The sequence below is a fragment of the Chenopodium quinoa genome, unplaced genomic scaffold (assembly GCF_001683475.1).
Source record: "Chenopodium quinoa cultivar QQ74 unplaced genomic scaffold, ASM168347v1, whole genome shotgun sequence".
Taxonomy (NCBI): domain Eukaryota; kingdom Viridiplantae; phylum Streptophyta; class Magnoliopsida; order Caryophyllales; family Amaranthaceae; genus Chenopodium; species Chenopodium quinoa.
This window is the reverse complement of record NW_018744041.1, coordinates 935,240-961,347: the sequence shown is the minus strand read 5'-3', so window position 1 is coordinate 961,347 and position 26,108 is coordinate 935,240. Positions and strand designations below refer to the sequence as shown.

At 31.7% G+C, this 26,108-nt stretch overlaps 1 pseudogene; it reads right to left on the bottom strand.

Annotated features, from left to right (window-relative positions):
- Positions 1–18,401: 18,401 nt before the first annotated feature.
- On the bottom strand, positions 18,402–19,258 carry LOC110690420 (annotated as a pseudogene).
- Between the last annotated feature and the right edge of the window lie 6,850 nt (positions 19,259–26,108).

The following is a 26,108-nucleotide window of genomic DNA, read 5'->3' as shown; positions in this document are numbered from 1 at the left end:
AATGTCATACCCGGGAAAAGACTTGTAGCTTTTTGCGTACATGGGCTGAGACTTGGCCGGCGGAGAGCGAGATGTTCGAGCGACTGGAGGGCACTGGGGTGAATCACGTTCCTGCCACCATGCACGATAAGATTGACAGTACGCTGATCACGACTTTCATTGAGCGATGGCGGCCGGATACAAACTCTTTCCACCTTCCGTTCGGTGAGATGACGATCATGTTACATGACGTCGAGGCCATTCTGGGGATTCGTGTTGAGGGTAAACGACTTTGTGCTGTGGCTGATGCGGATCAGGCAGATTTGCTGGCGGAGTTGTTGGCGGTGGACAGGGCTGCACTGTACACCGAGGCGCTAGGTGTTTGGGAACACGGAGGTGTGAAGATCGCATCCGTGTTGCAGCGGTGTTTGTACCCCAGTGCACGTAGGACGTACGACGCACAGCTGAGTGCTTATGTTTTTCTACTCCTCGGATGTACCTTGTTTCCGGATAAGAGCGGCGGAAACAAGCTCAGGCCACGCGACATAGTGGAGGCGTGTGACCTCGACAGTGTAGGCCAGTTTTCCTGGGGATCGGCTACGTTGGCGTATTTGTATCGCCAACTAGGATTTGCGAGTCGGGCTGACGCGGCAGGTATCACTGGGTGTCTGACTCTATTGCAGACCTGGATATACGAGTACTTTCCTGCATTGCGACCACATCGTGACCCAGTTCCTATTGATGAGGGGATGCCGCGTGCTTGTGCGTGGAGTCCGCGCTCGGAGAAGAAGTCCGTTGACCGCCTCCGATCGATACGGTTATTGCTGGACAGGCTGTCCCCCTTAGAGGTAACGTTTATAAATTGTTTCTACATTTTATTATATGCACATATTATATTCATGTTATTAAATTTTAAAACTATGTGCAGGTGAACTGGATGCCTTTCGGCCCGAACCCTAGTGTTAGGGTACCCAGGACCCTGTACACGGGACTCATTCAGTATCGTGAGATCGTCGAGGCGTACATGCCCCAGCGTTGTCTTCGCCAGCTTGGATTTGTCCAAGTTGTCCCTCCTCCCCCGGCATGCCCGATGAAGGCGGTCCGACCTGCATCGTCGAGGGACTACGTCGTGCAATGGCCGGATATCATGACCGGGACGTGGGACCAGTTTCCGATGGTGGCCCGCTTATGGACTGCGGAGTTGCAGCGGCCTCCCTCTGGGGTTACTCCCATGTGTGACCATTACTACATGGAATGGTTCAACCGGTATTCGCACCCGAGGTTGATCGCAGATCTCGACCACAACGATGATGATTATGTGCCACCGCCTACTGCCATGGAAGCGGTATGTCTTATATTATATTTATCGTTGTCTTTTAATTAAGTTTTATATGTTGTTATTGTATTTCATCTTTTGTTTTTTGTTGTATGCAATGGATGGGAAAGATAATGCAGGACGTACATAAACTCTCTCTTGAGAAGGACAGCATGAGTGCAACAGGGAGAGCTGTTGTTGATAGTCTGGAACAGACCCTTGCGCAATGGGAGTCGTCGTCGAGGAGGGATTACTGATGGTTTTGTCATTTTATTTATAGAATTGGACATTAAATATCATCGTTTTAATTTATTAAATTGGACATTATGTTGTAAGTTTGTAACATTTTAGATTGTTCTTTTAGCTTCCAACTTAAACATATTATCATTGCTGTTTTTAAATTTTGATATAACCGTTCGTGGATCCGCGCAACTTACCCATGCAACATATAGAATGCAGTAAGCAATACAATATAAAAGATTAATGTTCTCATTAAAAGAGCAACGTACAAATAAGATTACAAATAAAGAATGTAAACATGAAAAACTAAAATGCAGCTAGGGTGTTCCATTTGTGGATCCGGTCATGATATAGCGCATCCCAACCCTCTACGCTCGCTGTGCGAATGTTGTACCACCGAGGTATAATCGGTGGCACTGGAAAATCGGATGACATGTCTAGTCGGATGAAATGTCTGTATGACGACCCAAGAAACGCAATAGCTAGCTCTCTGACCGGTGTGGTGACAGTCTCACGCGATCGCCAAGGGAGAACCGTGGTACAAGGATAATAAGCTTGACTATGCACTCCCAGGCCGAAATGCATGACTGCGCATTTGTAAATGTTTGCAACGGCAAACAGATCTAGGGGCGCGTCAAAATAATGATTTTGGCCGCAAGGTCCACCTCCCCACCGGATACGCCGTAGAGCGCCATCCAAGTCTCAGCCCATGTACGCAAAAAGCTACAACCCACACCGAGCATACACTTCGTCAGCCAAGTCCCTCATCCTGTTCAGCTCAGTGAGAATCAACCCCAAGCAGTAGTGCGACACACGACCATGGAGAATCTTAAATATAAAATGACTATACATCGTACCATGTCGTCGTCTGGAGTCCTCTAGAGAGTTCCTGATGTCGTTCTTCTGAGTTTCAATTGACTTGTTAAGTCTATCGAACAGTGTATCCAAAGCAGCGGTCGATGAATCAATCCAGTCCTTGGTAGCTCTATGAGCGCTCTCAACTCTACATGTTGTAGTGTTCCCAAAATGAAGTACCTGGTTTGTCCAATATTTGACAAACTTTTCCCTGTGAGGGACCCATTGCTGCATCACATAGTCCACCAGTGCCGGACACCACTGGTACGAATCCCTGAAGTTAGCCAATGCTCGCTCATACGCTTCCTCTGTGGTAGCCCGTAGGATCTTCCGCCACTTACCATTCACCAATCTCTTTGCCATTTCCAAATTCTTCTTGAAAAGGTTGTAGGCTTTCACTTTAACGCAGTTGTTGATGTGCCATGTGCACAATAAGTGGTTCGATTCGGGAAACAGCTCTGCTATGGGGGCAAAGAGACAAAAAATATACCATTTCGAATTTTCAAACTTAATTATAATATAATCAAACTTAATTTTTATAAAAACTCAATTCGAATTTTCAAACTAAATTTAAAAATATACCATTTCGAATTTTCAAACTTAATTTTAAAAAAAACCTATTTCGAATTTTCAAAATTAATTAAAAAAAACCCATTTCGAATTTTTTTAAAAAATCATTTTCGATTTTTTTTTTTAAAAAAAAAATAAATAAAAAACAATAACAAAATCAAAAAAGAAAAAAAAAATTAATTTATAAGGGTGGCGTCTGCCAGGGCTGCCACAACCACTGGACTGGCGCCTGGCAGGGCCGCCTCAGCCAGTAGAGTGGCGCCTGGCCAGGACGCCAGTCTGGTGGTCTGGGCGTCTGGGCTGGACGCCACTCTGGTGGTTCTGGCGTCTGGCTTGGACGTCCAGGCTACGGTTTGGGCGTCCATCTTAGGCGCCGGAGCCACTCCGACGGTAAACCGTGAATTTTAACGGTGACTTACTTCGTTTTCCGTCGACGACGACGTACCTCCGGCGTCCCCCGCATCTCCGGCCTGCCCTCCGGTCTCCCCCGGCGAGCCAGTACGGCTCCACATTTTTTAAATCGAGATTATTTCAATTTTAGAAAATTGGCATAATGGTCACACCAAATCATATTTGTGGGCTTTATATGGTAATTTGCGGGCGATGTTTAGCGTTTCACTTATTTGAAAGTCGTGTTATTCCGCATTCTTTTTTTGCCTCATGTTGTTTGCTCTCTTTAGACTTTTCAAACTTGCGAATTGAAATATTTGAGCCTCCGGCTCCTATTCCTCTTATTCATAAAGGGCCAACAAAGGATTTAGCGGTGGAGATTTGATGATAGGCCTGTGTTCGGGACTGTAGTTTTATGTCTCCGGTTTGTCGGCTGAATTATATATTTTTTAAAAAAAGATCGAATTGGTACTTTAAAAGTATAAATTGATTTGTTTTATTAAAAGTAGAATTTATTATTTTAATTAGTGTAAATCCATTTTAGTTGAGGAATAACCATGTCAACAATAAAACATCAAGTAAAATTAACTACCAATCAATTAAAATAAGTTCTAATCTATAAAATTTTTAATCGTACTCCTTCAAACAAGTGAAGTCCCTTTATTTCCATCACATGTAATATATTACAGGAGTCAAAGTGTGTTATCACACTCCCGTCATCATTCAATTTGGCTCAAAAATACATTAAAGGCATTAAGGATTCTAGTCGTGGGCTTGACTCTTATATTATGTCACATTACTCTCAGATCCTCATTAATTCAACTTTAATATGGAGGTCAACTCAACTAAGCAAATAATTTAAATAAATTTATACAGAGTATTAAACATTAAATTGTAAGCTATTTCGGATAGAATTTACAGATGTTTCCTTTTTATTAAGAAACTAAATTAATATGAAGTGTTGATTTAATTTATACTTTTCTTAAACATACATAAGTTGAATTATGCTTTATGGATTCAATATAAAAAGGGTACTTTCAATATTTTAGTTTTAACATCTCAAACAAAAATTGGACTAAATAGTTATGATCTATAATAATGTTCCTTTCATCTGGCTTCTAGACAAATTTATAGTCACGATCAAGATCTCAAATAACAATTATTCGACTTAAGATTCAAAATCAAATTTAGTACGGTATCTAATAGTATTTGACTAACATTGACTTGTTAGCATCAATATTATAGTAAAGAATATCATATAAACTTCATTTAAACTGATAAATATCCTTGTCCATACTTCCAGAAATAGAAAGATATATCATATTTTATATTATTATATACTAGTATATGTACTACCTTCATTTCTTATTATTTGTAATAAGGAGGTATTCGTATTATTTATGAGACATAGAAATTCCTTTGTACTCCCTCCGTTTTTAAATACTTGCTCCATTTCTATTTTTTGCACTATTCATTTGTCATACTTTGACTAATATTTGTGATTTATGCATAAGTAAAAAATATAGTCTTATGGGTACTTGTTGGAATCATCTTAATGAATAGAGTATTAATTTTCAATTGTTAGAATTTATACTTATTGATAATTAAATATATTAGTAATAAAAAATTAGCATTGACATGCGTGTCCAAGAAAAATGAAGCAAGTATTTAAAAACGGAGGGAGTAATATAGCAGCAAATAATAAGAAACGGGGGTACTATAATAATATGACGTACTTATTTTAGTATTGATGAACTATTGCAAACTAAATAAACTATTGGCTCAACCCTAAACTACACACAAATAGTGTTATTAATAGTCAATGGAGCATTTACATCATACAACTTATTTTCAAATTAATTTGGTACAGTAGTTGTAGGTCACTAGTCCATAACTATGTCATATTCAACGTTTATAAAACTTTATTTCATTTTTATTAGAATGATGTACTCGTGTATATCTCAGACTAACTTCACCATTAATTAGAAATACATTAGTATATTCATATAGTGATAGGGATTGAAGGTCAGTTACTGTCTTACTAGTTAGTATACCAGTATATATATGAGCCCTAATTATATAACAACACGTCTAGGTTTTCAAATTAGGGAGAAAATTAAAATTGTAAGAACGGACAAAGTAATTTAAAACAGTAAATTCATGATAAAAGCGAACTAGTTGAGCATGCAATTATCATGCAATAGAATGCAAAAATGAAGCATAAATATTGCACTATTTTGCACCATAAGATATAAAATGATGACTATATAGTACAAAATTGATGTAAAGATGTATAATCCATGTAAGTGGATGAGTGGAGCTGGTAAGTGAGGTCCAATTTCCAAAAGAGATTGATAGATGGCAATTTGAAGCTATTATATTTGTGGGACTATATATTTTTACAATATATAGATTTATTTATTATAAATTTTTAGACTATAGTTTTTATTTATATATAGTCATCAGCTAAAGCTCATCTTTTCTTTTCAGAAGTGCTTTCATGATGTCAAGCTGCGCGGCCACCCGTCCAATTAGAACTTGCCAAGTGTACACTTACACGCGCTCCAATCCTCCCTTTTTACTTGTCAAAATTACATTTTTAGGAATTATTATACACGTGGGCCTTTTTCATGGCTTATAGTGGGTTTTATAGCATGTTCAATTAGTCTAACTAATTTTATTAGTACTAATATTTTATGAGTTTATCCTAAATTAATCATCTTTGTTTTGGTCTTAGTTTCCATTGTTGAACGTACGGTGGGCTCTATGTCAATTTCCCTTTTCTATTCGACTATTCAAGTGTTTTAGGTAATGTTATACAAGTATAATATGAATCCAAGTAACCAATAATAATACACGCACTTATACGACTCCAAATATCATTATGCAGAGAAAGACCCTTTTTTTTAGTTATTCTGCTTTACTCTGTTGAAATCTAGTATGCTCTACTGAAACCTAATCTACTCCGTAATGTTGGAAGCTGATGTTCTGCCAGGGCCGTTGGAATGATTTTGGGGGCCCTGTTTTAAAATGAAAAAAATAAGCCCTTAATAATTTAAAAACATACAAAATTTTAATTTTTAACCTATTATTTATGCCACACACAATTAGATAACCCTTATATATTGGGAAGGTATTTATTAGCAGCTTGATAAGAATAAATATGAAAATTAAAATTAATCGCTTAAATGCTTTGTGGTTGTTACGGAATACAAATTGTTTATTTTTAATTTCGTTGAAATTAATTTTTTTACGTTGATAATTCTGGAATGCAGAAATATACATTATAATTTCATGGAATGGAATTGATGTAATTGTAAAATACTAATTTGAATTGATAGAAGAATATGAAAGTGTTATAAATTAATTAAGAATTGAAAAAAAAATAAAAAAAAATATTAGGCCCTCTAATAATCGGGGCCCTGTGCTAGGGAGCACTTTGCACTCCCTATTCTACGCCCATGTGTTCTGCTATACTTTGCTAACTCCCTGCCCTGCTCTATCCAAAAGCTCAAAAGAATAGAGTTCAAGTTACCAAGATTAGTTATCGATTTAGCATTACATCATATTTTTAAATTTTGGAAGTCAATATGTATTGATCGCGCGAGCTATTAAATCGATTGTTAAATACTCATTGTGTTGATCATTGATTAAAAAAAATGTGCGATTAAAAAAACTTGCTATCTACGTCTCCATGTGTCATATTAATGTCTATAACTATAATTTAATCTAAACGAACTCATTTAAATTTAATTGAAGTTAACTTAAAACTAGCTTAGTTGTGACGTGATTTGTACTTTGGTAATCCTTGTTGGAGCTTATTTTACCTGAATCGAATTTATTTAGACTTATTAGATCTATAATAAGTGAAAATAAGGGGAATAGAACAAGCCAATAAATTTTTATGATCTTAATTAAAATGTCTCAACATAACATAACGGGTATTAAAATACCTACATTATATCAAAATTAAACCTTAATGATTGATACTTATATATATATAGATTGTCAAATAGTCAATCGGCTACAAGATAGGTTAAGCTAGCTATATTATATGAATAAATTTAGGATGACCTTTACTCGTGGGGAAAGATTATTCCCCACTTTATAATAAACGTTGATCAATCACAGGGTCCATGAGCGCTATCTTTTGGACCTTGTTTATACTTGAATGACAAAGGCTGGAGAAAGCCAACTTAAAGATAAAGAAGGCTGAAGAAAGATATAAATTTATAAAAAGGCAATTAATTAAAGAACCAAAACCAAGAATTTTTTTCATGCAAAAGTTTGTTTACAAACAGCTTATTAGCTTTGTGTTAATCCAAAAGATGTATGTACAATTTCTAGCTTTCATATTATAACAAACTTAAGAAAGTAATATGAAAGTAACAAGTACTTAATATATATATATATATATGTGTGTTGTTCATTTAACCATTAAGACATCCTTAATTCATGCTTATTTTTTTAATTCATCAATTTACCTAATAAAATAATGTACTCTTGTATATCAGAGATTTATATCATTTCGTTTCAAGCTAATTGATCTAGTATTTCATAATTTAAATTTAACAACTAATCTTGAATATTTTATAGTTTTTCTTTTTCTAATATGCATGTAATTGATCGAATAACACTGATTAAATTAAAGTAGTGTGATCTAGACGCACAAAATGCAAACATGATAAACAAAAGGAGTAACTTATATGTGTTGAGCTATTATTTTTTATTTTACAAGTAGATGATAGGAAGTGTTTACAACAAGATCGGATTTTGTAGAAAAAAAATAAAATAATAATTTTGTGGAACCCTAAAAAATCTTGGCTCTGATACCATGTTAGATTTTGGGAAAACTCCTTGGGTTGGAGTGTATACCATTGAATAATATATATAGTGTTACAATACTAGTCCTAATCTTGTTAGAAAACCTTGTACGATAAAAATACAAACTATATCACAAATATATACAAATATATCCTACTCTGCGACAAATATTATCATAATCATATAATATCTATCAATTATAAACTAAAAAATTAAAGGTTAATATATAGTAAAACAAATTATTTGCTAGAAATAAAGAACATACAAAGACAAAGAAATCAATGCATGCGTGCGTTTAATGAAGATTGAAAACACGTCGTAAAGTATTAACGATCTTTGCTAGTGATTGCTAATGTGTTACATGGTTAGATCACTTTAGTTTAATTTGTCCATCAACTAGCACCACCACATATACTTTTTATACATATTCAACTCATTTAATCATTACCTAATCTAATGCAAATGTGACAATATCTCGACAGCTTACTTCCTTGTCGATTAAATGTTAATATATACGGATATTTATTTTGCTCTCATATTTTTTATTTTTTATTTTTTTAAAAAACAACTTATCAGACTCAATAAGGATATTTATACACCACTCTTCCTTTGACCGTATTTTGTGAATTATATATAAGGCAAGACATATTCATGTGAAATTTTGTTGAAATCGTCTCAATAAGTATTATCACAATTTAGAACTTTTATAATTTTTACTTATAGAGTAATAAAGTTATTAATGGTTAAAATTGTACATCGACAAGTGTGATAAAAGAAACAGGCTAAGTAAAAAAGAACGGAGAAAATATTATTTATGAAATTACATTGACCTTATTCACACTAATTTTAATTTATGTTTCTTAAAATAAGTGGGAAAAAGCTGAACATAATCGAGCCTATACAAGATTTTAGAATAAGGGACAAGGTAAGACTATTTACACAAAGTATACTATTAACCCTATATCAAATCTCAGAAGTCGATCTTTTAAAGCAAAATACTCACCGGCCAATCGAGAAAAAGATAATATAGTGAGATAATTGATAGGGAAGGTCCCAAAGATATTGCTTGCATGTATATTCTTTTCTATATAATGCATTTATGCACTCCTTATTAAAAATGATTGGTAATAAAAACCCAAAAAGTGTACATAAAGCTAATTTTTTCCCGTCTTAATTGGGTAATTAACTTGATCTAACACCATCTTTACAAGAAACAAACAAAAGAAACAACCTTCATTAAAACTAAAAACATGCTTTTTCCCTGGTACAATGCATCATATATGGTGCACTAAATCTTTTACTTAAGTGCACAGTAATTCTTCTAGTTGTTTGTGCATAAATAACCTTCTAATTAATAATTAATCAAGAACACATTGACAATTAAGATGATTAATGCCCTACTTAGTGTTTTGTTGCCCTCCTTTTATTTGCTAATAGGGCCCAATCAATGATGTAAATTGCGCTCCTAAATGCAAACTTTCCGTTAATTTGTTGAACTTGTAATCGAGATGTTTGACATACATACTAGTAGAATTAAAGATGATAGAATTTTGCCCTACAAATTAAATAAAATTTATATTATGGCAAAAAGAGTATGCATAATCTAATATTTTTGGAATAATAAAAGACAATGAGTACAAAACCACTTTCTTATATTGTCTACTCGTTTTCATAAATAGTGAAATAGCTTTTTAATTTTAGGTTTTACATAAGTGTACAAGAAGAAAAAAAATATGTACACTAAATAAAAATCTTAAAAAAAAAATTAAAAAGAAAGATAGATGATAGCTAGAAATTTTCCCTACAAATAAAGTTTGATGGCAAAAGGTGTACCCATAATTCAATAATTGAGCAAGAAAAGACAATTTGAGCACAAATCACTTTCTAATATTGTCTACTCATCTTAATTTTATATTTTATAAAAGTATTATCTTAATTTTTTATTTATTTATTTATTTATTTATTTTATATTACTTATATTTCTTTTACCTTCTACGGTAGATAATATTGCCTACTGAAAAATTTGCATATATAATATTCAAGAGAACATATATATTTTTCATATAGCAACTTTATGGATCATTTTTTTGTCAACTAAATTTCTGTTAGCTTAATTACTTGTAAATAAAGTTACACAATTTTTCCATTAAAAAAAAAGAAAAAGAAAAAAGTTACCCAATTCTTAAATTAAACTTCAATATTTCACTTAAATGAAGAGTGGATATAACATAATTAAGCCATATATTATTTAACTCATTTAATTTTCATTTATATCAGAAAAAATAAACGTCAATTAATTCAAATAACCTCATTTTGAGCCTTTTCAAACTAAAACAATAAATCTATATAAACTACCGTACTCATGTTTAATCTATAGATATAAGACAAGCTAATTATTTTCTTAAAAAGTGTTCATTTTAAGTTCATGCAAATAAGATCAAATTAATAGAATTCACCTTCACACTTTTCACATGAATATTACTCTATAAAATATAAATGTACGTACTATATCTCCATGCAATACAAAATAATGCTTTCTACAGCTCTACAAGCCTATAAGGCTATAATGTACTCCGTAATAATACTTCATACAAAAAAATCAATCGAATACGGAGTACGTACGTACAAGGTACAAGGTAAAAGTGTATAATACGAAGAAAGTTGATCTCAAAACATCCAAATTGAAGTTCAACTGTTTTACTGTAAATCAGTAAAAATATAACAGTTGTAGCAAGTACCAACGTGTACTAGAATAACATGGTTTGGTTTGAGTATTAATATACAAACAGTTCACGAATTCAAGGATATGTCAGAGTCAAAATCTTGTTAACCGATAAAGTTGGTCAAGTACATGTCTTTCTCTTTTTAGATGCTTCTAATTATTTAATATAATACCTATTTTTTTTCCTTAATTCTTTGCTTAGCTATATTAGATAGCCACGGGTGTCACCAAAGGACAAGAAAAAGCAATTTGAAAACATTATAATTATCACTAAAACACAAAATTAATAATATATTTAGATATTTTATACTATTGGCTAGTTATATATATATATATATATATATATATATATATATATATATATATATATATATATATATATATATATATATATATATATATATATATATATATATATATATATATATATATATATATATATAGATTTGGATTTAAGTTCATAATAAGAATTTGAATGTACACCAACCATTGGCATTCATTGATGCGTCAGATGGCATGCACCTTATAATTATTATTGATGGATAATAAAAATATAAATATGAAAAGTGTATTAAAAAATTTTAAATAGACATCAAAGGGAGAGGATTATAATGATTAGATAGTGCTAAATATTTTATGAATTAAGCAAATTGTTGACACCAATTTCAAGTTCAAAATATATTAGATTATTTACTAATGTCTGACGACAAGAGAATTATCTGGCTAGATGTACTAACAAATTAAATAAGAAGGATCATTTTTAATAATTATTATGGAGACCATTTTTCCAAATGATCCATGATGTGTCAGAAAAAATTCATATCACAAGTTAAGAATGAAAGTTTTACAGCATGTAAAAGTGTAATGTAATATTAGAAAAAGCAAAGATTCAACATAATAAGTTAATACAGATTACTTGTATTGAGTTTTCTTTGTAATTTATTTTGATTTGTCTAAACAAATCTGATCTAAATTTATCTTAATTTAAACATTTAAATTTTGTTTCCCTTTTTCTGATTTCAATGATATACAAAAATAAAAGTCGGTTAACATACAAAGATAGGACTCATAGGAGTAATAAACAATATAAATATGCTTCCTTAAAAAAAAAAAAACAATATAAATATGCTATGCTACTCTTAAGAGTATTGATTAATACAAATCTTCTATATTACTCCATCCATATTTACTCAACTTAAATATTAAAATAATTTAACTGGATATAGAAACAGTTTTTTTTATTTATTTATTTATTTTTTTTATTTTTATTTTATTGATAATGATAATATTCATGTATAGAGATTAGAGAATCTATTAATATATGTATAATTATATATTGAATTAAGGATGTATTCTCTTATCAGAAAAAGAAAAATAAAAATAAAAAAGCCTAACTTAAGAAAAATTAATGAATTGTCCTATGTTATAGACATTTTTTTTTTTCATAATTTCAGTTCATTTATTAGTTAGCTATATAAAGTTTTATTTACAACTCGATTCATCTTTATCAAGTTTAATTTATCTATATTTAAGTTTATTTCAATAATTCAATTCAGCTCAACTTCATTAAATTTAGTTTAACTCAATTCTTTTACTACTAAATAACAAAACCTAATTTAACTTATTTCAACATGTACCAATTAGATTGTCCATATTGACAGGCAATTGGGAAAACACGAAAAGAAAATGGAATAAAAAGGCCCACGTGTGGAAAAGAAAAATTGGATAGATTATGAAATTATGACATTCAATCTTTTACAATTAAGTGAAGTTGTAATTCATTTATATTTATTTTATTCAATAAAAATGCTTTTTAGTCATAAACTTTGCAAAACTTGGGATGCCTTTTTCTTTGCATTCCGTGTGGGCGCCTTACTATGTTCATTGAAATTCGAGCCAATTTCTCCAAACTTAAGCCTACCATTTACTTCTTCTCACTTCCTCTTTTCTTATGCAAAGCACGCTCTCTTAAAAGAGAGTGAAAACAGCTAAATTTTATTACAATTTTCATTTTATTTTTTATTTGGGAATCCTATGCTTTCTTATGTCAATTTTTCATCTATCTTATCAAATAAAATTCACTTAAAAAATCTAATTTTTATTGGTGAAAAAGTTTTGATTTGAGTTATGTTAGATTCCTACACCATCATCACTATCTAATGGTAACTGTTCCCTACTTTACCATCTTTTTGGTTTTTGTAATTTGGAGTTTACAACTTACAATGTAGATTATGCTCTCTACTAACCAACCAACCAAACATACTAGGACACAATAGATTTCCAAATGTCATCAATCACAATATTTATGATATTAATCATTTTTAACATCTTGCCTAAGTAAATTATCTAAATTTGAACTAATATGGGTTGATTTAATGGGAGTCATTTGTCATCTTCTTTTCGCATTCATATAATTTTCCCTAAAAATCATCCAAAATCGAATTAGTGCTAGTAGACAGTTAATGGAAGTTCTTATCATCTTCTTTTTAGTGTATTGTCGTTTTGATATTGTAATTGTCAAAGTTTTGTTTTACACCACAAGTTTATTAGATATTAATTTGCATATTTCCATTGATTATATGAGTTATCTAATGTGGTGCCTTTTGAAAACTACTAAAATATAAAGTGACTAAATTGAAAGCAATATTGATAATCTTTTATCATATATATACTTGTATTGATTAAGAATTTAAGAAATATTCCTAGCTAGCTAATCAAATCATTTTTTTTGGATAAAAGTAGAAAAAAAAAAACAATAATATTAAGGATAAAATTCAAAGAATCACACGAACATTAATAATTTGAACATCCTTAATCTATCCACGTTCCATTCACCTAACGCTAATTCCGGTTAAAGCGAGACAAATATGTAAATGAACAAAGGCAACATTTTATTTATAATAATAATAATAATAATAATAATAATAATAATAATAATAATAATAATAATAATAATAATAATTTTCAGGGTCTTATCATGAAAGCAAATAAAATGATGCAAGCAAAGTCTATAACATAGTAAAAATGGTAGACATACAGAAAGTAAAGAACAGATAACAAAAAGACTCAAAGCAAAATACCAAATATAACTAAAATGGTCAGATTTCATTCAACACCTTTCAATAAAAAAATATCATGTGCTCTTACAAGAGCTCATACACTCTAAGGGCCCTGGTTTTGGGCATGCCTATGAATAGACTCCACTTTTTTTTCTTTCTGTATTATATCAGCATCAGAAATATATATGAATGAAAAAAAAAATAAAGAGGGAATTTACAGAGCAGCTTGGTCAAAAGTTTCATAACAACAAACAACTAGGCCTAGCCTCTGCTTCCTCCCAAACATAAAATAATACTTGGTAATTCTTATGTTTTTTTTGTTTTATGGCATGCACTTTGAGGAAGTAATTAGAGAAGATAAACGAACAACAAACTTTGCCAAAAAATTTAAGACCTATTGGTTACTACGTAGTCTCATCCGTATTTCTTACATGTGTTTAGTTTGACATAATTGTTTATCTACTTTACTACTCTAATTAGTTTCTCAAAGTGCGTGTTATAAGACAGTGTTAGAGAAAAAAAAACGAGAAAATTAAAAAAAATTAAGGGTTGGTCCATTACTCAATTTGTACAGTGTATTAGTTATGTCTTTCCCTTTTCATCTTTGCCAATTTGCAAGAGAAGGGGGGTAGCAATTGATGGACTATCCCAAATTATATGGGGCATGACCCTGATGCATAGAGGCCATACCCTCCTCAGCTTTTGAAACACTGACAAAATTATAGCTTAGGCCTTAAGGGGGGTTAAGGGTATCTATTTTATATCTTTATAATATATGGTGCTACCATAATAAGGTCCCATATGAAAAAAATAAATAGTTATTATTAGCATAAAATACAAAAATAAGATGTGTAATCATATAAAATATCTTTAAAAAGGACAAGAATAATACACTATGTACTAATCCTTATAGTATATGGTGTGATCAGTATTATTTAATTTAGGAGAATATAGTATGTATGTATATATATTATATATGTGTGATTGTTTATAAAGATTATGTAATATAATCACATGACATGATCAAGAAGGGAGGCCAAACTTGGCCATCCCCATAATCTAATCATTCTCTTTCTGAATGTATAATCTAGCATTATCCTCAAGCAGCATCCATCATGTCATGTTTGTGGAAGCAGGGCTCACAAAAGAGACGTTGAGGGGGGATCACTTATCATTCATTTTGAAAACAACGATCACAAAAATACTTTCATATGTTCTTTCTATTCAAATACATTGAAAGTCTACATATGTTTGTACAATCATGTCATATCCTTACAAAAATAATAACGTGACAACTAATTCTGGCCGAAAAGAATAAAATATAAATCGTTGCATGGCCATCTAGTAGCATCCTATAAACTACAAATCATAAAATTGAATTGGGATGAGGGTGAGGCGCTTATGCAGAATCAATGGAAGATCAAAAGTGCAAGTAAATGGAATACAAGTAATAATTTACCAACATTCAAACCAAAACATGTTTTAATGATCAAGAAGGGTAAATAAAACAACTTAACTAAAAATTAATCATATTTAGAGGCTCCAAGTTAAATGATTACCTTCCTTAATTGTAATACTTTGACTGAAATTTGAACAGCAAATTTGTCAATTTTAGGAAGTAAAAGATCCTTACATCATGACTACTGTGTTTACCGTTTAAGGATAAAATTTGATTTTGATATAAACAATATTAAACATTTTTAACCAAACAGCTTTAACACCTGATAATGATTTTCTCCAAAGCTCTAAAACAGGATTGCTATGACAACGCTTGATGAAAGATGCTACTAATGAGTGTTAATCTGTACTTATGAAATACAAAAGTAGCATTTATAAACAGAAACTGCAGAATCACATTACAATCACTAGTTACAACAGCTGAATGGTGGAACCACAAAGGTTCAGCTGTAGTAAGCAGTCTTAGAACTTGACCTGTCAAAGCGGTCGGCTAGATTGGATTCCCGTTGGTTAAATTTATGTTATCTACCTATACTAATATATTAAAATGTGTTATCGAGTAAATTTAGTTGCCATGTGGTATCATCCCCTAATTCCGAATCATGCATCTATATTTAAAAAATTAGATATATGATCATTATAGATCAGGTTCCGCACATGCAATCTCTAAATTTGAATAAAAAAAATAGAATAACTATTGAATATGTAATTGTATGTTATCTCATTTCCAAACTAAGTATAACAACTTCAATAATTGAAAGAAATAGATACATACATCAATGTTGCTCATAAGATCAGACTATTTTCCGTCCAATAACTTGGTATATCGCCCGAGATCAAAAGCTAGTTTAGGGATAAAACTGTGTTCAAGAATTTAAATTTTCAGATAGGTTTCAGGTCTAGATAACACTTCATTATATTTTGAAATTAGTTATAGTTTGGGGGCCATAGTATCAAGAATGACAAAATTCCCAAATTTTTGACACCAGTTTGGCTAGCAATTATGGCCCAGCCCATTAGACTGAGTTCCAGTTGCAATTCTACTTTCTACCCCAACAAATCAAAAGTGTGTCAACTAGTCCATAGAATCTCATGGAACTTTAGGCCTTTGAAGTTTGAATTACTAAAATTGTCTGTTGAATGTTTCCATAAAATCTACTGTTGAAACCCATTGTAGCCCACTTATAAGTGTTCCACATTGGAGAAAAAGAAGAGATGATTTCACTTTATAAAGTAGAGGAGTACCTCCTACTATTGCCAATTGGTTTTAGTATGGAAGCTCCAAAGCCTTGTTTGTGGATCAAACTCTCCTCCTCCTTGTTCGTGTTGCCCAGACCCATTTCATATTGTTTCGAAATTTAGCACCTACTCTTGTATCACTCAAGAACATCCTCTGCATTTGTGATTTTATGATAGTGAATTTAATCCATTAAGTGTTTCCCACAAGTTATGTTACTCGGACTTTAATTCATCTCAAGCATCTCATGCCGGATCATATATAGTCTGGCACGTATGATAGACTAAACCTAGCAATTGGGGCTTGGGCGCAAACCAGTGTTCTAGTAACATTATTCTAGCTTATTCCGAAGAATGGATCTTCTCAAGCTATAGGCTAAGTTAGTGTTTCAGTCGCTCAACAACCATTACTAGACTACTATGAAAAATTGACAGCAAATAATTACATGCTTCAGATGTTTAAGTAGGATCATAATGTTGCAAAATTTAGAGATGAGACACCATTTCATCTGTAATCTGTTCATTTGTATCGAATTGTGGTTGCTGCTTAATATTGTGAGTGATTAGACTTGCAAATGTGCAGGACGATTGTTCTAAATAAACTACAGCCAGAAACCCCATGATCTACCCTCCATTGCACCAAAAAGAGTTGATGCTAACTTCCCTTATTCAACAATTTGCATCAGACTTCATACCAGCTGTCTTTGTATCCGTTTTCCACAATAGGAAGTTTTCCATTATTCTAAATAAACTACAGCCAGAAACCCCAACTTACGATTCTCAGGTTAAGCTACATTCAACATAATCCAGTTGCTACAAGTCCATCAAACACGCAATACAAAAGCTCATCTTCCATATACAAGGAGTAGAGAAAACTTTCCACTATTGACTTCTAAATAAACTACAGCCAGAAACTCCCACTAACGATTCTTAAGATAAGCTACACTCAATGATTTGCAGTTTCTGCAAAGTCTCCAACAACCATGAAACACACATACGTATGATCATTCATGTTATGGTTCGATGTTGCAAAGGTGCATAACTCACAATAGGTTGTACAGGAAATGAACTATACCTTTGTGATATTCTAGATTGCTAGTTTTGATGATATAGAGAAACAATTTTAAATAGCAATACAATTTCATTAGTCATTTGGCAATCTACCAACCAAAAACAAAAGGACAGTCTAAAATTTTAAATAATGCTTAAAGCTAATGCCTTAATTCCCACACTAAGTAAAAATCTTACACTGATTCAATAGAGCAATTTCTTCAAAAACATGTTTAAAAGGCAAAGGTGGCTGAAATTTTATTAACTCAAACCAAGCTCTACCATTTCAATAATACAAAGTAACATATACGAACCAATTAGTAGCTGGTTGTATACCATGGTAATGGGAATGAAAGTAAGTGTGATTTGACAAGCAAGGTAATATCCTAATGTCCATTGTAATCTCATTCCAAAACTTGTGTATTCTTCATAAATGTCTATTGCCACACAGCATTCTTATAAATTTGGAGTGAAATAGCATTACCATGGTAGTAGACATTGTTATTCTTACAAATATATACTCTATCCATTACATTATCGCGCCATTTATTACCACTTACCAAACGAGACTTAGCCATGTAGGGGGGTAATGAGTTCAACCAAAGATACTCATAGTTCATCAAAGTACAACCCAATTTTAAAACCCATCATCCAACATATCAAAATTAAAATTTGCATTAAACAATCAAGAAAACCAAACCGATTGCACATTAAACAACATATTTAGACCAAATTGATCCATATATACCAAAATCTATTCAAATTTCTTTCAATTCACAACAAAATTACAGTATATTTGCTAACAATTAACCAGTAAAACATGATATAAAACCTCCAAAATCAAAAAATTTACATACCTCCTCATTTCCCTGAATCAGTCCAATGAATACAAAGCAATCAAAACCCTTTAGTACCAGTTTCTTTAAGAACAACAGGCTTCTGAGCCTTAGAAAGACAATACTTAGCAATTTCCCTAAATTTAGGAACACTCCTTAAATCAACTTTAGTCCCATCTTTTAAGGTAATAATAATATCACCCCATTCCCCAATAAACCTAGGAACAACCTGAACATCCTTAATCACATTATAAGAGAAATCACTCCTATCATCTCCAGTTAACCCAGAAATTACAGTTACCCTTAAATTTGTAAACCTGTACCTCAGAAAAAAATGCCCTTGAAACTGCTGCTACTGTTAAGGGAAGCCAAAACAGAGTAAAACCCAGAACAAGATTTGCGAGTAAGTCACCATAGTGAGCACCTCCATCAAAAAAGATGGTTTCTTGGGTGGTTTTTGAGGTGGGGTCAGTAATGGGTTTATTGGTTGGAGAGGAGGAGACTTGGATTCGGGTTTTGGGCCGGGTCATGGGCCGGGTTGAGAGGGAAGTGGGTTTTGAAGGAAGAGGAAGAAGGTGGTGGTGTTTGGTGGTTGAGGGAGGAGAGAGAGAGGCGGTGGTTGCGGCGGAGATTGACATGGTTTTGGTGGGTTTTCAGTGAAGGAAGGAAGTGGATGAGGTTGTTAGAGATGTTTTTTCAAGCATTTTTTTTTGTTTTTTTGTGTTTTTTTGTGGATTATGGAGTTTGTAGGAATGAATTGACGTGGCTTGTGATTAACCAATCAACATGAACTTTTAAGGTTTGATTTTATTTTTTTTTTTTTTATTTTTTTTTTTTGACTTAGGGCCTGTTCTCTTACGTTGAAATTTAGTCCAGTTCAATTCAGTTCAGCTCAGCTCAGTCCAGTTTAGTTCAGTTCAACTCCTAATTTCCTTCTCTTATAAAATATCCAGTTCAGTTCAGTTCAGCTGAGTTCAGTTCAGTTCAGCTGAGTTCAGTCAATGAGAACAGACCCTTATTCTTCTAGTAAGGTTTTATTCTATTAGCTTAATTTCAATTCAGTTCAAATTAGTTTAGCTACAATCAGTTCAGTCCAATTCTGTAAATCAGAATAGGCCTTAAATTTCGGTTTATCTCCTTTGATAAGCGAAATATGCCAATTAAAAAGTAAATTTGTACTATTTGTGATAAAACGGTAAACACCACTAATTCTTTTACTTGGTATTAGTATCATTGTTACTTCTTTTTTTGTACTACGTAAATAAGGTTATAAGGGAAGAAAAAGAGGATATATTGTGAAACCCTTTGCATGAGGGGAATTCCTAATGCGTTTGAAGAAAGGATAGGAATTTAAAAAGAGTTATTATAGGACTAATGTACATACTATCAATAACTAAATGACATACATTAGCAACTCAGTCTGCCGCTTTATTTGCCTCTAGATAAATATGTCGGATGCTTCACTTGTTGAATTTGCTAAGGAGGTAGTGTATGTCTATAATGATATGCTCAATCAACCATGGAATTGATCAAGTACCTATAATGAAGTTGATGACTATATATGTAGCTAGCAGATTATCACCTTTGATGTAAATGTTCCTGCTCCCTTTCTCAAAAGCTAGAAGAATGTCTTTAGTGAAGTAGAGTAGCTTCTGCTATGACAACTTTGGTATTACTAGATTGAAGGTGCACGCTGGTCCGTCTCAGTGTTGTCTTTGATGATGATTTCCGATGCTACAAAGTTGTTGAGAATTGAACTGAACTGTTGAAGTTGAGTTTGAATGAGTTGTCCTAGTGATGTATCATTTTTACTTTGCTAATTAATTACGGAGTATAAGTTACCCACTTAATATACATGGTATTACTACTCGTATTATATATATATTCTTCATATGTTCTAATTTCATGGTAATAAACTTGGCTTTTCTCGCATTTTCCTATCTATACCTTTTTTTAACTCCGTATTTTTTTTATTTTTTTTTTTGTTTTTTAACGCAATGGATCGGTGATTTTATTAATCTATGGACAATTTGTATGCCATAATAAAACATGGGATCTTTCTTGTCCACAATAACAAACGAAGAAACCTGACAGATTATGATTTTTCCAATTTGCTAAACTCTGAACAATACTAATCTATTACAATGATGGGTTACAACTTACAAGTCCTACAACATTATCATCTCTTTGACATGAGACCAAATAATCAAATGAAGTACAAAAAGTACTACGATGTAGTCTGTATGATACACATATCTTTAAGAATAGTGTCAAGTTCGGAAAAGAAGGTTGTAGCTTGCTTTGTTGAGCCAAGAAAATAAACGACCACTATAGAATTTTCAAAGAAAATAGGACATGTGAAATTGTAGTTGGCAAGTAATTATCCAAACAATTATTGTTATGAACAATTCAAAAGCCCAACACTAATTTCAACGCCAATATCAGACTGCACGTTTAATAAATGGCCCAGTTATGTAATAAGCCAAACCTAGCCAATGTTTATTTCAAGCCCAACTAATTACACAAAATCCAGACAAATCTAGCTCTTACTAAACTTATTTATCAAGAGGAAATGAACAATTTATAGTATTCTTCCAACCTCATTAACTTGTATCGACATTTATTATCTTGTGCTTCTTCCTCCTTCCTCTTAGTGTGGACGTGTGGTAAAAGAGGCTCATAAAAGTAAGATAATTTAGACAACATTCGATATTCGATTACATGTCTTTTAACGACTTAGCTTTGTACTTTCCCTATTTTTTAAAAAAAATCTCGCAACACTTTTACATTTAATGAATAAACACATTAGTTAAGCCATATAACTGATTTGGACTATTATGTAACTAACATTTCTATTGAACAACTCGTTATGAAAATGCTTGAGTTTAACTAACAACTTGTAGTACATGGTGCATTTAAACTATACTTGAAAAAACATGTTTATCTTCACAACTCAATGTGAAAATGCTTGAGTTTAACTTACAACTCCTAGTACATGGTGCATTTAAACAACTTACTATGAAGGCTAAGCTGTCTCTAATCTTTCTTGAGTTTAACACAATTATTAATTTATTAGAGTTGAACATTATTTAAACTTTCAGTCCATTTAAAGTTTAGAGTTTCATTTTAACCGTGTAATGCGTGTATATTATTTATTTTTGTTAAATAAAAACTTTTTTATTTTATTTTTTTAATATTTTATTATTGTATGAAGATTAATAAGAACTCATTAAAACAAAAAAAGTATGTAGAGGGACTCAAGGGAGTACTTAGGCCCCGTTCTTTAGAGCTGCTCTGCTGAAATCTGCTCTGCCCAGAAGCTCAAAAGTACAAGACCTATTGATTTTTGGATATTCTAAAGTGGGAGGTATTTAATACATAGTTTTTTTTTTTTTTTTTTAAGATAAAAGTATGTTTGGGTTACACTTAACCACCCCTGATGAAAAGGATGGAATTAATATTTTACAAGAGTTGAGTATGATATGTTCTAGAAACGAGAAGAAATGATCATATTCTTTTGGCTTACTGCACCAATAAAGATTATCAGGGAGTAATCATTTGGTTAAAGTTATTGGCACAAACTTCTATATATATGTTTGCTCTAATCATACCTATTACATACGGATTTAGATAACTTTGACTTCATTAGCGTAACAACTTAATAAGAAAATGGATTAATTAATTAACATTTCAATTAATTAAACCGTTGACACAAACTTACCTGAGATCTCAACTAACAACCATGATTGGCAGTAACTTTGCCCACCAATTACTATAGATTCTTAGTAAATCTACTGTAACAAAATGTAAGAAATAACAATAAATCCATAAGAATTGGAGTAATCTAACTTTAATTTTAGATCTTGGATTCTTGGCTACTTTACATATTAATATGTTTTGAAAATAGGTTTCAAATTTGGATTTTTTTTTTTTTTAATATTTTGTCGTACACGGAAAAACACATTGATTTTATACATGAGATATCATGTCGTTTTATCGCTTAGATTCGACTTAAATTACATATGGGTAGTAATTATACCTTTACAGAGTCAAGCTACGTAGAGTTTGACAGACTAATTTTATACTATATAATACGCCTGTTTATAAAAAATCAAAACAATAAAGAAAATGTTAGGAAAAAAAAAAAAAAAGCTAGATATTACTTCGTGGAGCTTCCATGTTCTTGCAAGCCCAGGTGCCTACCACATGCTATTGTTGATTATAAAATTTGAATGATCCATCAACATGCCAGGATTTGTTTCCTAGAATATTTGCAAAAATCTTCAATTAAATCCATACTAATCTTCATTAGGTAATTAATTAATTCCAATTATACCACTAACCACGTTGCCACTTATAGGGCATCTGGATTTATTTTTTAAATATTTTTTTTACTTAATCTTTCACTACTTTATGTATGTCGATCAATTCAAAATTAATATTATATAGTAATAAAAAATTACACTATTAAGATCATGTTGTTTGACATCTAAATGAACACTCAAAATGCCAAAATTTCCATCCATCTTCCTGCTAATTAAGAAGTTAATCTTTGTACTTTTGCACATGATCCCATGTTTTATTCTCAATTAACTAATGCCCAAAAAACTTGGCCTATTATTGAGTAGAACACTTACTTGATTAATGTGCCCTTATATTTGGGGAATGATCTTACAATGGTTGTATTAATTAGTAGAACATCTTCAATCTAGTTATCTGCCTAAGACAGGTAGCACTTCCAATTATAAAATCTTTATACTACTTTCGTCAATTATTATGTGCAACAAAGGAATATTTTATGTCTTACAAATAATACCCCTTTGTTGTACATAATAATTAACGAAGATAGTATAAAAATTATTCGGTTACCTCTCAATTATTAAATTATGATACGCCATAATATGCTTTGGTCCGTCAATAGATGAAACTATTTTACTTTTTTATTTTAATTTCAAACTGTGAAAACGAGTTTATATATAGCTAAGACCAATATATTTAGAAAAATAGCTAATATGATTATGGAACAAAATAAAAATAAGATCAAAGGGGAAAAAAATACAAATTTTATTAAGGGCTAATTAGTGTTGTATTATTATTATTTTTCATTTGAATTGCAAATAGAGAGGATTCGGGTGAACAGTACATAACGAATTAAAGATATATATAGCTTTCTAACAAGTTGTGTAGTACTTTATGTACAAGGCAGGGTTATGTAAAAGGAGAAATGATGGGCATGTCTTAACACTTTTGAATAATTTGTTAATGTTAGATACATTCTACTAAATATAAATTACTCCGTAGATGAATTTATATGAGTAACTAGACCATACACGTTGAATTTTCGTGCACTAACAAGTGGATTATGTAAGAATTTGTAAGAATTACAGACAATCGCGTATTAGATCATTTATATGGATTAAGATTGATGTATTATATTGTCGTTTCCTAACTATTATGCACAAAGATATTGTAATACAACAATGTACGTGGAGGTGGCTATATACCTTCGATTAGGCTCTTAAACAAGAGAAGATGAGAGCTCCGTCCCTTAAATCGTGTCATTTTGTGTAGAGCTCCCTTAGCAAGAGAGGTTGTTCAAGGCATGTGATATGTTTTGATAATTAGTTGGAGATTCAATTTTTTTAGAAAAAATAATAAGAATTTTACCACAATATATCCATACATGTGTGATGTCTTTGTAAATATAACTTAACAAAATTATAAGACTACTTTAATTTAAAAAAAATGTAAATAATATAGCAATTTATGTAGAATTTTATTCATAATTAATGTATCTATATGATCTTGATCAAATCCATACAACATACAAAAACTTGTTTAAACAAATTCAATATGATTTAAGTTTTGAAATATGTATTAACTTGACTTATATAGTTTATGCAAAATTGAAACTAACTTACAAGAGTAGACTTGCAATCATTTCAAGTGAGAAATTAAAAAGTTTGATTCATAAATATTATTATTCTCCCAAAAAATTCAATCAATATATATATCCAAATAGAGTATGGCCCATATGTTTATACATAAAATTATGAAATTCTAACATTGCTTGATTTCCTCCACATCAAAGGGTTTATATTTTGATCGATCTTGCAAGACTTTGTTGGATGACAAGATTCCTCTTCTTGAATATGGTGGATGACAGTAGGCCCATTTGATTAATTTTTGACATCACCATACTCTAATGAACAGGAATTGCTACAAAGACTTCAGTAAACTTAATTAATCCAAGAGCACCATAATAATAATAATAATAATAATAATAATAATAATAATATAGTACAAAGAACGTACCAATTTATCACATTCTGTTCGATTGATATGTTTATATATATATATATATATAGGGTTGGGATCCGGTGAGAACCACCCTTTATGTGAGAACCTTTATCTATGTGAGAACCAATACTAGCCATTAGATTATATGAAATTCAATGGCCGAGATTAAAAGAGAAAGCTTGTTTAACTGCTTCAACTTTCTCATTGTTTCTCTCCGCAAAACCAAGCTCCATAATTATCAATAGCGACTGATTAATCCATTTGAAGGCTTGACAATTTTGATTTCTTCTTCTTCTTCACAAGTACGAATAACTTCGATTAAAGAATTTGAAGGCTCGATAATTATCAAGGTTTGTTCAACTTTTCAATTTCGATATTACTCCTCTGAAAATTTCGAATTGCATCAATTATTAAGGCACTGTAAGTTGATTTAATTTTGATTTTCGTTGTTGTCTATAATTTAATTTGAATTTTAAATCATGATTGTGCAATTTTGATTGCAAAATTTTGGGTTTCACATTTTTTAATTTCGATTTTAGTATTCTGGAAATTTTTGATATGAATGTTCTTAATTTTGGTTATACGAGATTGACTTTCTAATTTTTGCTCGTTTTTTTTTACTTTGAGTGTTCTCAATTTCATTGTCAGGGTAGAGATTGATCAACTAACTGAACAATTGGTAATTATCAATGAGTATGTTTTGAATATCCTGATAGTGCATACAAGGTGTTTGATAAAATGCTTGTTAGAAAATGCTTGGTAATTATTTGTCGTTTAAGGAATGCTATCATATGGAATTGAACAAGGGACTATTAATGCTGATAAGATGATTACTCGGCTTAAGAAGAATGTAGTTGGTAGAATTAGATGTTTTCCATGTAAAATGAGTGCTAAAAACAGAAGTTAGTTTGATAATATGCGATGTATAAGTTTCTTTAGCTGCTTGTTTTGATAATATGTGATGAGCAATGGTAATAAGTTAGTTGCTCATTTGTCAAATGAGCAAATACTTAGTTGCTAATTTCACAAATGATCATTGAGTTATTTGCTCATTTGACAAATAAGCATTCAATTATTTGCTCATTTGACAAAAGATCAAAGAATTGTTTGCTTATTTCACAAATGAGCATTGAGTTCTTTGGTCTGCTTGCCCATGCACAAGCCCCACCCCCTTCTTCTTGGTCTGATTCCTGCACACCAACCATACTCCCTTCTTCCACTTCCCTCCACAAACCTATCCCCCTTCCCCCTCATCTTTCTGCTTGCGGTTTTGA